This window comes from Glycine max, chromosome 9 (genome assembly GCF_000004515.6).
Source record: "Glycine max cultivar Williams 82 chromosome 9, Glycine_max_v4.0, whole genome shotgun sequence".
In the NCBI taxonomy this organism is placed as follows: Eukaryota; Viridiplantae; Streptophyta; class Magnoliopsida; order Fabales; family Fabaceae; genus Glycine; species Glycine max.
Window position 1 is genome coordinate 5,178,565 of NC_038245.2, and position 11,218 is coordinate 5,189,782.

At 33.4% G+C, this 11,218-nt stretch overlaps 1 pseudogene; it reads right to left on the bottom strand.

Moving 5' to 3' along the window:
• Window positions 1-519: 519 nt before the first annotated feature.
• On the bottom strand, window positions 520-6,653 carry LOC100775214 (angio-associated migratory cell protein-like; annotated as a pseudogene).
• Window positions 6,654-11,218: the final 4,565 nt, after the last annotated feature.

Consider the following 11,218-nt stretch of genomic DNA (forward strand, 5'->3'; position numbering starts at 1 on the left):
ATTATTATTTTATTTGATTATGCCACATCACCCACCATTTGTTGAATGATGAGTAACAAGAAATACAAAAAATAAAAAAAATAATCAATGATGACTCCTATTATGTTTTAAAAAAGGAATAAAAATCAAACGAGATCATTTTTAAATGGACTAAAATGTTAACTTTAATTTTATTTTCTAACATTTAGCAATATTATAGGAAAGTAAAAGATTTAAACCATCAAACATGTTGATCAATTAATATAAAGCTATTTTGGCTTAACCAAAAGTCTCAAATATGTCTTCAAGGATGCATTTGTATTAAAAAACTAGATAGGAAGGATGTTGTCATCCTTATAATTCTTCTCAACTCTAATCTAGACCAAGCGATCTTTTATACAAAACAAGAAACTAAAACAATGCATTGGAATAAGATAATATGATATTTTGGGACTTCTTGTCCAAGGTTTTGAGACATAATTGTCATTCTTTTCGACGTAAGTTTCTTGTTTGCTATGCATGTTAACATGTGTTGGCATATGCATGAATCCATGTTTTAGAGACTTCTTTATTTGCTTCCTTGCTAACTTGTAAATCTGATTGTCTACAATAAATAAATCCCACCACCGTTCAACATCAAAATCAATATCAAAGGTTTAAATAAACTAATCTAACTTATGTAGAGTAACAACTAGCCACCAAGGTAATAAACAAAGGAGCATGTTCATCTCAAAAAAGGGACTTCGCTTAGATGATTGATAACCTCATTTCATATGCAGGTTTTGCTTACTGAAACATTCTGACCTCAAAAACGCGAGCGGTATGATCCAAGGAGACCGAGACAATATAATCCCCATTAGCAGACACAGAAAGAGATTGAATGGCATCTGAGTGCCCCCTGAATTTTTCTACACATTCACCAGACCGAATATCCCATAATCTCACAATTCCATCCACGCATCCAGTAGCCACACACGATGAACCAACCCATGTCATACATGTCACTCCACCCTGTCCACATGGCAAAATTCCTTCCATCAGACATATAATGAAAGTTTACAATTCCAAGCCAAAGTATAATGCCAATCAGAAATCCTTTAATTTCTAAATACAGAACACTTGCACAAAGCAAGATTCCAACGAACCTCATGGTCACAGGTGGCTCGAGATAAGAAATGTTGTATATCCCAGATGACCAGTCTTTGATCCATGCCTCCAATTGCAGCCAAGGAATCACTATTCATACAATATTAAGAGACAGAATGGTCAGGTAATCAAATCATATTAAACAAACTATTCAATTATGAAAATGATGTAAATGAATGAAATATAAAGCATGGCACAAAGATGTTCATAATTCGACTTGTAAAACTATATAGGTTTGGGTCATTCTACAGTCCATTAGTATTCGAAAATAAGCTGGAATTATTTTTCGATAAATGTTATACTATAAACCAAGTCATTGAGAGTTATTTCAAGTCAAATAACATATCAAGAATCATGAGCCCAAACTTTATTTTGCCTGTTAAACTGTTACCAATTAGACCATTTTTAACTTTTTTATGTAATAAGACCTATCCCTGCATCAAATAAAACTTCCATCATGCGTGTGCATAAACCTAGAAACATATTGTAGACATGAAAATGTGCAAAACTGCACATACCCACAGGCTATAAGAAGTTTATTAATTATGACACATACCTTGGCGAGAAACCAACACATTCAATCGAATCTGGATGAGAAGCGACAAAATCAATAACCTGCAAACCACGATACTCGTTTTATTAAAGACGTAAGAAGAAGCTTAATATACATGCTCAGATCCCTTTACAAAGAATTCCAGAGACAAATGGAACAATTGGCTCAATGGATAAGTGATGGAAGTCTTGATGTTTGGGCACCTACTCCAATACTACACATGCAAGAAGATAACTTTTCTATGAATTATATTTCCATATAGGGGATAAGCTAGCAGCTGGCTTCCAATTACTGTTGAACTGAGCATCAATTAGACTAGTCCTGCTATTGTGAAATAAAATTTCAAGAAAGATAACAGTGAAAAACTAGTCATGCTGTAAGCCCTTCATCCCATGAAAAGAATGAGAAGAATTACATGAGCCAACAGTAACCGTGCAAAAATCTGTTTTATGCTCAAATAATAGCAACTGACATTGGAGGTTATCATTCTTTGAATCTTGAATAAAAAACTGAGGTATTTGGCATCAATCACTAAATTAGATACTTTTGCATCAAGCAATTACTATTTCTAACATTTTAGCACAACTTTAAAACTTTTAAAAAGAAATTCAAATGAGCAAAATATTAGAAACGTTACTCAAGAGGCAGCCAAAAGGTTTCTCCAAATAAGACATAAGACACAACAAGACAAGTTGATTAAAAAAGAGATGGGTCATCTATGGCTCATGTGTATAAGAGAAGAAAGAAAGAAGAGGATGGAGAGAATTGGGAAAGGACCTAACAGCATACAGGAAGAGAAAGACTTAGTTGGAGGAGTGAGGAACATAATAGGACAAGTGGCACAAAGAGTGGGGGCAATGGGATTTTGGAATCATGAGGAGAATGATAAAGGAGAGGGGCTGGAAAGTGTAAGGGGCATCTAGGAATTGGTTGGGAGAAGGAGGCCACTGGTGAGGAGGAAGATGAGCAGTGTTCAATCTCATTTTTTGTGTTCTTTTCTATTTCTCTTTTTCTTGTTGTTTCTGTGTTTTTCCTAGTTAGATTCTAGAAGACGTCTCTCTAGTGTAAGGAGCTGAGCACCATTTTTCTTAGTGGAAGTTCTCTAAAATTGTCAGTTCTATCAAAAAGATAGTGCAGTGAATATAAAAAATAATGGTAACACCTACTTTTCCTCCATCAATCTTCACAATATATGCAGATCCATCCTCGGAACCAGTAAGAGCAAGAGTTGAATTTGAACTTATTGCTAAGCATGTCAATCCCTTGGTATGATATCCATGACCTGGAAAGCAAAGTTTTGCAGGAGGTTACCAAAATCATAAAGAAAAAGAGAGATAAATAAATCTACATATGAAAGAAAAATAATTTGACATTAATTTTTTGTGAAGATAATGATAGATTGTTTCTCAAGTTTTACCTCATGGCATGCATGAGAAAAGAGAAGAAGGACACAAGTGAATATGCTTTTGTTTGATTTTTTAAGCATTGCTCAAACAGTATCCTATTTTTTTCAGGAAAATTCAAGATTTTTTTTTGATAAAAAGGACTGGAGAATTTCAAACCCTCGGACAATTTGAATTGGAATTATGAATAAATGACAAAATGCATTATTGAGGAATAGAAAGCAAACACGCACATAACCTAAAACTCCCTCACTCCCACTGTTATAGAATTTAACAATGGAAGAAAATGAATAGTTCAAAGGAAACAATAACAGAAAATTAGAAGGCCGATAGAACAGGACTTTGAGAGGCTGCAACCTCCCTTCAACCCAACTCCTTGCCATCCCCTCATTTAGAATCCCTTACCTTCTATCTATCTTCCTTACTACTAATGAACATCAATTAACAATAATTCCTATTTTCATTCTCCCTCCCCTTACCCCACACGCTTCTTCTTGGAGTATACACTAAAAGGTCACGGAGATCTAACATGCTTCTAGAAAAAAAAAATATGTAAATGAATAAGTAATGCATACTTTTGCATGAAAGACAAAAAAAAGATGTTTTTTCATATAGATAAGCACATAGATATTGGACGAAAAGTTAACAGAAGGAGAGATGTTTTCAGTGTTTAAAGCTTGTTACACACAACCAGGTTGTTTTGATATTAATAATTACACACCTATATGACTCAAACAACAAAGACACTAAAAGTAGAGAATTACATACCCCGCACAACTTTATGACTTGTCCCACTAGAATTCCATATTCTCAGGGTTTTATCTGCAGAACCAGTACATATTGTTTCCCCTTAAGGTACAAAGTAAAAGGAAATATAAGAATGTAAGTACATGTAACATAAATAGTAACACCTACCAAAAAATACATCAACGTGAAAGAGAATGTACTACCATCAGGAGTAAAATCACCACAGGTCACACTGCCATGATGACCAGCAAAGCAAGTAGGGGGGGGTAATTCTATCAGTAGCGTTCCAGATCCAAACATTGAAATCCTCGGAACCAGCTAAGAGTGTGCGTTGTCTTGGATGCCACCTGAGCCACTGAGAAAATTTCATGGCAACTAATTTAGTAACTACTTAAAGCAGAAAAACAAGAATATTAATAATCTCACCTCAATGCCCCCTCCAAGACCTTCAAATACATTTTTCAGATTTCCATATGCATCCCAGACTTGAACAATTCCATGGAAGCACCCTGATGCAAGAAACTGTCCATCATAGCTAAAAGCTAAACTTGATACAGAATCTTTATGACCTGCACAAAATCAATGACAAAACTCACGATGGAAATTTAATCAATTGAAAGTAACATGACATTACCAATCATGATGTCAAACCTATCCTAAATAGAAAGATACACATCCACTAGTAGCTATTGTATCATGCAAATACCTTGAAGCTCGGAAACCCAATCTCCTTTTTCACCAATCTTCCAGAGAAATCCTCTGTCATCACCACCCCCTGTAGCCACCAATGTCGCATCTGTTGGACTGCAGGCAACTGCATACAATTCCCCTGTACAAGAATCCAAGTGAGCATGGAAATATAATAATACATTCCCTTGTAATAGAAAAAATTATTAGTCAGCCATCTAAATGGAATATTTGGCTGCTTGAAACACTATGCTTCATTCAATCTAATTAGCTTAATAAGAATCAGTATAGCATAAGCATGAACATAATAAACAAAAGAGTAGAAAACATCTTACCATTATGACTTTTGAATGTGTCAATGGCATCATCAACCTCTTCTGAAATTTTTAAAATAATATTACCACCAAATATATCAATAAACAGAAAAGCAATACTTCACAATTCTAATATTGATGAAAAATAATACACACAATAACATATGACAATTTTGACAGAGAAATCATACACAAGACTTTCAAAACATATAGATAGATAGATAGAAATAACTGTTTAGGAGGATTAATGGCAATTTCATACCAACATGTTCGGTTTCAGAATCATCATCCACATCAGGAAGATCTTCATCGTCCATGGAAAGTTCATGGAGGATATCAGACTCATCAAGAAAAAATTCATCACTGATGACTTCATCATTATATTCATAAATAGGTGGAGCGACATGACCACTCATTGTGTTTGCTCAATTAGAAATGAAAACTTTTCAAATCTCTAAGCCACCTGTGAGACAAAGTAAGATCAAATTTATTGAATAACTTTTAATCCGAAAGAAAAATTGTGCCTTAAACACATCTAAATCAACTTTTCTAATCCAAAAGAACCCTGATTCAACCTTAAACCCAAATTGAAACCCTTACTCAAGAAAAACTCAACACAAATTGGGGTAATATGGCAAGATAAAAAAAACAGAGAAAGAACAGCTATTTGGGGGCGTTTGGTAGGAGAGCTTTATTAAAATAATTTTAGTAAATATTTTTTTTAATAAAATTTCATTAAACTCATAATATTTGTTAAGATTAGTTAATAATTACAAAAATAATGTACAACATAAAATAATGAATAATATAATCAATTCATGGAAAGAACAGAATACATACATAAAGCGTTAATGAATGAGAAAAAAGTAAAGTGTCTAACCAGAATGAACGGAGACAGAGACAGGGAGGGACCGTAAATGAGACGCCTGCGAACCAGAGACAGAAACAGGGGAAGGATTCTAAAGTGACAAGATTTTGAATTTTCTCATGCTCAACCAAACCTTATGTTTATCCCCACCTGAAGCCAAAATAAAGCAACAACCAGAAAGTTGCTGCGTGAACTAGGAGTATTTGAATTTGATTTTCATTGTTACTTGACAGAGTAATGAAAGTAAAAAAGAGGTTTATTTCATCATTAATATACAAACAAGAGAGCTTTCACAAGGTGACCCTATTAATAATCAACCTAATAAGTGCAGTATCGTAAGAGATTATTTCTAGGAATAATTGCTTGTCCTTAAAACATTCACTCAAAAAGCTATTATTTCTTCAAAATAAGCTAACAAAACACGCACTAACTCCAATTAGAACAAACAAAACAATTTGTATTACCTTTTCAATTTAGAGGCAGATTGCGGCGTCTTCATAGCGTTAGGCCTTTTGGTGGATGATTTCTCTGCATAGTGTTAGAGTCATTGAGCAGCGAAAAACAAAATAGGGACTGAAAGCAATTAACAGTAGAGACACAGCAACCGAGAAAAAAAATCACTTTCGCATTGAAATTTTCAAAACCATGGCATTGAACGAGAAATTAGGTTTGGGGAGAAATCGAACAAGACAGAGGATGATTTTGAAAGTGAAGTGAGGCTTGTTTGCAAAATGTTCCATAATTTCTGAGTTAGAAGAACATTTAGGGGCAAGTGGTAACGAGAAAGAACAACTCACCAGCGACGACGGCGTTGGGGTGATACTCCGGCGAACGGCGGCGAGAGAGCTGAGGCTAGAGTTCCGCGGCGGCGGCGAGGGAGGTTCTTTGAACCTTTAAAAGGTTATGTCAGTCACTTTGCGGCGGAAAGAAAGTATGTATAGTGTATACCTTATAGGACGTAAGCTAGCGTGGATCACTAGCCTAAGTCTCCTCCCGGTGCAAGACAGCTTCTAAACCCTTAGATTTTTTTAATTTTCAATCTACTGGCTAAGATTTATTCTTTTTTGTCTTTTCCTCTTTTTTCCGCTCTCTTTCCCATCCTACCCCTCCGCACCTACCTTTCTTTCTCTCTCTCTCTCCCTTCCAATACCGTTCCTTAAATTATGGGTTTTGAATTTTTTATTCTAAACTATTTTTTATAAAAAAATCAATCAATCAAAGAATTTATCATTATTAAAAATAATCTTTGTGTTGAATTATGAAATGTAAACTAGACAAATTACATATCGTAAAGTTTTATTATATTTAAGTAAATAATTAGAATATTATGTTATTAAAATATAAAAAAAAAGAACTCATGAAAGTACACCCATGAGTGAGGAAATTTACCATATGAAATAACAATTCATCCTCCTCATTATAATCTATGGCAATATTCATGGTCATTTAAGTAAACAACTCAGTACTTAACAGAAATAACGATAACAACTATTTATAGTAACAAAAAAATCTTTAGGGATCAAATTTTTTTTAAAAAAAAAAGGAAACAAAATTTTAAAACTGTCATGACTAAAAACTTAAGAGTGTATTTGGATAGGGTAATTTAATTAGGTAATGTATTTTTTATAGGGAATTAAATTATTTTTTATTAAAAGTAAGATATTTTAGTAAAAGAAATTCAAAATTTTAGAATTTTAAAAGGGATTTTAGTTAGTTGAAAGAATAGAATTTCAAATTCTATATTTCAGAGAATGAATTTCAAATTCTCGAAGGCAAGTTTCTCTTCGACTACGACGATTCAAAGCTCTAGTTCCCCAAGCAAATACCTCCCAAGTCGGAATCTCAGACTCCGACGGTTACCGCTGCCGTGGACTGCGTCTCCGCAATCAAGAACCAATGCGGCAAGATATGCTGCCGAAGAAGAAATCTGGCGACCAGAACGCCACCATTGCAGACTACTTCGACGTGGCCGCCGGCGCCAAAGTTGGCGACATCTTCACGGCGATGCTCTTCTCCATCAAAGTCCTCGCAAACCTGTAAGAGAATAATCACCGCGATTTCCTTTTGTCGATGCGTCCCAACCTTGACGATCTCCACCAGCACCGGCACGCCTCCTTCCTCCACCAGTGCCACCCTCGCCTCCGGTACCACCACCAGCACGCTCACCACGTACGCCGACTTGTCCACCATGTTCGACTCGAAGTCCGCCATCATCTCCACCAACACCTTCATGATCCCCGCCTTCACCGCTCTGATCTTGTTCTCCTTCACCATGCATAGCAACTAAAGCGTCGTTGACGCATCCTTCTTCGCACATAACCCCCCACTCTCCAAGAGGCTCACCAGTCGTGGAATTGCATCGGATCGCCTGATCGCCGCCTTGCTCTCCTCCACCTGCGAGAGTCTTAGCAGTGTGCATGTCGCGTTCTCCTTCACGACGCTTCAACTTTTAATAAAGGAATCCAAACACAGAATTTTAAAAATAAAAGAATTTAAATTAGGACATTTGAAATTCTCATAATTTAAAATTCTTTATTTTAAATTGTCTCATCTAAACATACTCTAAGATTATGGATGGCTGGTGTCTATGATTTTGATCTTTTTTGAGATATGGGTGAGAGCACCATATACTTGCCCACACCATAGTAAATTAAACACTTACCTTTGTCTTTCTTCGATGTTGACACTGATGATAGCCTTGTATTATATTACAGGCTTCTTTTTTTTTTTTTTTGAAAGGGCAACATGAAGATTAATTTTAATTGCTTGAAATTATACAAATTAAAATACTAAAATGGTTGCAGGAGAATTCATCAATTTTTTTCATCACAATAAAGTTTATTGAAATTGAAAGTCTTTAAATTTGGACTCACCAAAATTTCAACAATGGTAGTCTATGACCACCAGTCTTCAAATTTGAAGTATTTTTTAAATTTACTTTGGTGTGGACGGGTCTATGATAGTCTTGCGCATATCTCGAAAAAGACCGAAATCGTATGCACTAGTTTTCTTTCCCACAGTGGGCGATTTGCTCATGCCACCCACCATAGAAGTGGTTTTGAAACTTATATTCATGGACCAACAAAGTAGAGGTCTGTGGAGGTATGAACAGGTTTTCGAGTAAACATGGGCAATGTTCATTGAAGATTTGCAGAAGCGGGAAAGCACGGTTAGGAAAATGCAGACTCATTTGTTTTTTATTTTAATCTTTTATTCCACACATGTCATAATATTATTTGGTGTGTCTATGCATAATGTCATGGGTGTGTGCCCATCCAAGACTTTCACCAAGGACAAATAAAAATGGAGGCTGTGAAGAAAAGGGTTTTTTTTTTTATTTGTTTAGATGAGTGGGTCTCGGAACTCACCAGAAGTCAAGTAGGCTTGAAGGCTCAATATAGAGATGATAAAATAGGTTTTTGACACGTGGGATTGAGGTTTTTAATTATTTATTATTTGTCTCATTTTTACCCGCCAAAAGATAAGTTCACAGGAATATAGAATAGGACTAATCCACCAATCAATTTTTTAAAATAATATTTTATTTTGATATTTTATGCATATATTATTAAAATTTATTTAATTTATTTTTTGTCTAAAATGAGTTAACCTATTTTGTCACCTTTAACTCACAGAATACTTAAAAAAAAATACTTATAAATAAAGGTGAAAATAGGTCAAATCGTCCATAAGAATCTATGTCTTGTCTAGAGATGGATCCGAATTGGGATGAGAGGGGATCAATCACAAAAAATAAAATACATTCAATTTATTATTAATTTTTATGCAAAACAATTATAATTTGATGTTCCAATACATTAAAGAGAAAAATATTATGCACTTATAATGTAAAATTTTTTACACAGTAATCATAACTCATCATATATAATAAGTTTGTTGACTTTTAAAATAATTATTTTTAAGTAACTCAAACAGTGTGATTTATAATTGAATGTCAGTGTAAACCTATTTTACACGGCTAGTGCATTAAACCCTACGATAAATTACATTAATAATATATCAAAACACATAACAACCTATCACCACAAAAACACACATAGCATTTTTCTTATATGTCACATGAATAATCAATAATTACTAGCTAATTTTCAACAATTTTATTTTGAATGCATATTAATAAATATTAAATAAATAATTTTTCTTTCATCTCACTACGAAATATAATATTATTACTAAAACATTAAATATAAAATATGAAAAAGGAAAAAAATTTCTTTCATGAAGTGCGGTGTTTTGTTGTCTTGTCTTTTCAATTTTATTGATGTCACAACTCGTTACACTAGACATTAAACTATACGTTAAATTACATATCTATCACCAAAAAAAACACCCATAACATTTTTCTTATATGACATAAATAATAATAGCTATTTAGTAGCTAATTTTTGCAATTTTATTTTCAATGCATATTAATAAATATTAAATAAAATTTTTATCTTTTATCTTATTACGAAATGTAATATTTTTACTAAAACATTAAATATAAAATATGAAAAAGAAAAAATCTTTCTTTCGTGTGGTGCGATGCTTTATTGTCTATTCAATCTTGTCGATGTCCTGACTCGTAACCACATCATGCTATTGTGCGCTTACTTAATTTGAAACTTATAACATCCTCAATTAATCCAATACTTGTTTATATGATTTGAGAATCAAGAACTCCTTCAATTGTAAAAAAATATAATTTACAATTGGATATTAACAAAGCAAAAAAATGGATTATAATAATAACTACAATTTAATGAAATATAATATTTAGATAAAATTTATTTAAAAAATTAATATTAATATATAATTTAAAATAGTTAGGAGATAAAAACTGGTTATAATAACTAAAATTTGATAAAATATGATATTGAGATAAAATTTTTTTATAAAAAATACTATTGATTTTATTATTTTACAAAATAAAGCTGTGAGATAAAATTATTTATATAACAATTTAAATTTTAGAAAAATATAATCAATTTCAAATCATCTTCTTTGCTTAATAGAAAAATCAAACTTCCTTAAAATAACTAAATGATATTAATATATTAAATTAGGAAAAGAGCAGGGGAGCCTAGCCCCCTTTACTCCTTCTAACATAGGTTTACCCTTGGCTCATCCCATTCGAAGCTCGACACATTTAGAAAAAAGGTCAAGATAAAGCTTAAAAAAAAAAAAACTTCTTCCATCAAAAAGGTCAAGTCATGAGTTCTAAGAAAAGCATATCAAGCACGGACTATACCATTTAACAACAATATCTTTTTATTAAAAATATTAATTGTTTTGTGATTCAAGTTTTTCTACCCCTGTCACTAGGGTGAGCACATACCCACAATCCGATCGTAAATCAAACTAATCAATCTAGAAATGAGCTTCTCAAACGGGTATATACGGGCTTCGGGTTAAACAAGAGGGAAAATGGTTAAAAGCCTATACATTCGGGCGTGTGCGAGTGAGAGAAAATAAACCCATCGATACTCGCACCCTGTTCGAGAATAAAAACCACCTTTTA